The sequence below is a fragment of the Vombatus ursinus genome, unplaced genomic scaffold (genome assembly GCF_900497805.2).
Source record: "Vombatus ursinus unplaced genomic scaffold, bare-nosed wombat genome assembly UNPS02001287.1, whole genome shotgun sequence".
NCBI classification, from domain to species: domain Eukaryota; kingdom Metazoa; phylum Chordata; class Mammalia; order Diprotodontia; family Vombatidae; genus Vombatus; species Vombatus ursinus.
In genome coordinates this window covers 12,041,056-12,045,012 of record NW_020941065.1, presented here as the reverse complement: position 1 = coordinate 12,045,012, position 3,957 = coordinate 12,041,056, and positions in this window count along the sequence as shown.

Genomic DNA, 3,957 nt, shown 5'->3' with positions numbered 1-3,957 from the left:
GCACTCTATCTACTGCACCACCTAGCTTCACGTTGGCATTTACCTACATGACGTCAATCCCCCTGACCGTGGTCATTCTTAGCCCACAATCTCTTCTAATGCTGGCACCAATGACTCCAGGTTAGGAAGATTGATTACTGTTGTGTGAGATGGTACAAAGCTACTGACTTACCATTCTTTGTCAACTCTGTCCAGTTTGGGATTCTTAAGCTAGGGTAGCTGGATAAGCAGGATTGGGTGAAGCAAGGTTTATAAGGACGTGGGGAAACTATTAAGTTTGGGTGGAGTAGATTTAGGAAAATTAGGACAAGCTTTAAGGTGAATAAATTACTTACTGTTGTTGAGTCAACTTCAACCACTGTTAACCCTGTAAGGCAAGCTGATACTAGTATGTAATAGGGAGAATGGGTGACCTTGACCCTAAGTGTATGGAACATTGAGGATAGGATTTAGAGCTGGAAAGGACCTTTGAGATCATCTGGTTCAACAGGCTCATTTTACAGAGGAGGAAAACTGAGACCCAGAGAGGGTAAGGGGTGTCTCCAAGATTCAATTCAACTCAGAAAAACATTTATTAAATACTTCTATGTGCCTAGCGAGAGTCGCCTTGGGATAGTGGATAAAGGACCAGCCAGGAGTCAGGAAGATCTGGGTCTGAGTCTTCTTGCCTCTGACTCAGTCTGTGTACCTCTGAGCAGTCGCTTAGTTTCTAGGAGGTCCCTGGGGCCCCCCACTTTTCCACTTCCCCACCCCCAGCTCTGTAAGCACAGTGGCCATTCTGCATTGGTAGAGATTTCTTTGTAAGGAATTTTTGACACTGATGAAATTGCAGGGCCAAGCCAAAAGAAAAAAATGTGCCAGGCACTGTGGTCTCCTAGGTAGCAAACAGCCCTTCTGACTGTACAGCTAGGGCTCTCTCCGCTGCTCCCAAGCTACCCAATCTTGCTTTTTTGTTCCCAGATCTTATTTTAAAGCCGTCAATTTCAGGACAGTCTGGAGAGCTCATGAGTTCATGCTACAACCCAAAGAAGACCTCGGGTCTAATCCCGAGGCCCAAAGAGACATGGTTACTCTGGGAGGCCAATTATTTTTCTGAACAATCCATCCACAAGAAAACTTATCTCAGGGAATCCAGCCTTGCCCTCTGAATGGTGCAATCGCTGTCTGAGAGCTGACTCACTCTGTGGAGCTGAAGCACAGGACATGGGAGGTGGAAAGGGCACCAGGGACCATCTGGACTAACCTTCATCTGAATGAGAAGCTCTGGACTTGTTGGGTTACTCCTCCTGTACCCCAACAAATGGCACTAGCAGAGAGAATGCTAGATTTGGAGTCAAGAAGACCTGAGTTCAAATCCTGATTCAGACACTTATTAGCATTGCTTACCTGCTTTCAACCTCAGTTTCCCCATCTGTAAAATAATAACAGCTACCTCCCAGGGCTGTTGTGTGGATCAAACGAGATAAAGAATGCAAAGCAAAATGACCATTAACTATTATTAATAATAGCTAACATTGATATAGCATCTACTATGTGCCAGGCACATATTTTATAAATATACGCAACTTTTTGGATATTATCTCATTAGGTCCTCACAACAACCTAGGTGTTACAATTATCCTCATTTTACAATTGAGGATACTGAGGCAGAGGGTAAGTGACTTGCTCAGGGTCACACAGCTAGTAAGTTCATGAGGCCAGATTTGAACTTAGGTCTTCCTGACCTCAGGTCCAGTGCTCTAGCCTGTTGTACCACTGAGATACCTGTATTATTAGGAAGAGCCTAACCAACCTTTGCTGAAAAACCTCCTATTAGGGGGAATCGCTCAAGGTAGCCCATTCCACTTATGGATAGTTGGGTAGTGCAGGGGGAGGGCTGTTTGTATATTTTGTCCAGACTTGGACATGTGAGGAACTTCTGGTGTGAAAACTCCCTCCACCAATGTAGATCAGTAACTCATATGTAACATATAGAGAGCTGCCTTGGGGCTCTTGGGGCTAGTATGAATTAAAGGCAGGATTTGAATCCAAGCCTTCTGCAGTCCAAGGCTGGCTCTCTATCTTCTATGTCAAGCAGCTTCTCCCAGCTTTGATCATTAAGAAGTTTTTCCTCACATCCATATCAAGCCTAATTCTTCCCTATGACTTCTACCCATTGTTTCCAGATTTGCCTTCTGAGACCCAGAAGAACACGGTTAATCCCTGCTTGACATAGCGGCCCTTCAGATACTTGAAGACAACTCTCATGTCCCCAGATTCTTCTTTTCTCCAGGCTCTACATTCCCATTTCCTTCAACTAAATCTCATTAAGTATGAAGTCAAGGCCCTTCACCATCCTGGTCACCCTCCTCCAGACACTCTGTAGTTTATTAATGTCTTGTCTAATATATGGTGCCCACAACTAAACACAGTATCCCAGCAATCATAGCAGAGTGCAAAGGAATTATCCCTTTCCTGGTGTTGCCTCTGTTAATGCAACTGAATATTACATTAGCTTTGCTCTATCACCTGTGCTTGCAATCCACTGAAACCCACAGACTTTTTTAAAACAGGAATTGCTATCTAATCACATACCCGCCCTTCGTGTATTCATGAGGTTGACTTTTAGAATCCAAACGTGTGACTCCATTTCACCACCATGGCACCATTGATGATGCACCATTAATGATGGTTCGAGCTGGGTTATGACAGCATCTCTGGTCTCATAGGGAGAATTGGCTCATGGACTGGGATTTGTGTTCCTGCCTAGGGAGTATGAACTCATATTTGACATGTTGGTGCTTGGTTCATTTGATTGGTGGGGAGGATTGCCGCCCAGCAAGTCTTTAACTGGCTTGGCCAGTATTTTATCAAAGATGCTAATTACTGATGATGTGTCATATTCTGGCCTAGTATTTTTTTAAAGTTTTGTTTTTGATAACCTTACTGGCGTGTAAGGCGTGGGTTTCAGAAACTAAATGTCTTTTAGATTGGAGAATGAGGGAGGGAATAACATTTATTAAGTACCAACTATGTGCTTGGACTTCAACAGAAATCCCCTCTATATCATTCCCAAAAAGTGGCCAGCCATCCTCTGCTCAGAGTCCTCCAGTGATGGGGAGCTCCCTGCTTCCCAAGGCATCCTGCTCACCGGATGGATGACTCTCATTGTTAGGAAGCTTTTTCCTGACATCAAGCCTAAATCTTCCTCTTTGTAGCTTCTATCCCTTGCTTTGGCTTCTAACCTCTGGGGCCAAGCAGAAAAACAGTCTGTTCCCTCCTCCACATGCCAGTCTTTCAGATACCTGAGGACAGCTCCCATGCCACTCCCTACAAGTCTTCTTTTCTTTAAACTAAACACCCTTCTATTTATTCTTATGTGATATGATCTCTATGCCCTTCCCTATCCTAGAAACCCTCCTCTGGATGCTCATCCAGTTCATCAAGGTCCCTCCCAAAATGGGGTGCCCAGAACTGGATGCAGTATTCCAGCATTCCAGCACGGCCATCACTTTGTTATCTGGGACCTTGTTTCATTCTTTGTATTTCTTCTTCCAGTGCCTAGCACATAATTTTGTGGTGGTTGTTGTCATTCAGTCATTTTCATTCGTGTCCGACTCTCCGTGATCCAATTTGGGGTTTTCTTGGCAGAGATATTCGTTTGCCATTTCCTTCTCCAGTTCATTGTACAGATGAGGAAACTGAGGCAAATAAGGTAAAGTGATTTGTCCAGGGTCACACAGCTAGGAAGTGTCTGAGGCTGGATTTGAAATCAGGAAGATGAGCACATAGTAGGCTCTTGATAAATGTTTGTTGATTGGTTGATTTCCAGAAGCTATGCATCTCTTAGTGTAGCTTCAGTTCACAATAGTTTTCTTTGCTGCTGTGCTATATTGTTGATGAATATAGACTGCAGTTCATTATATATATAATGAACTGCAGTTTTATATATGTATTTTATATATCATATCATATATA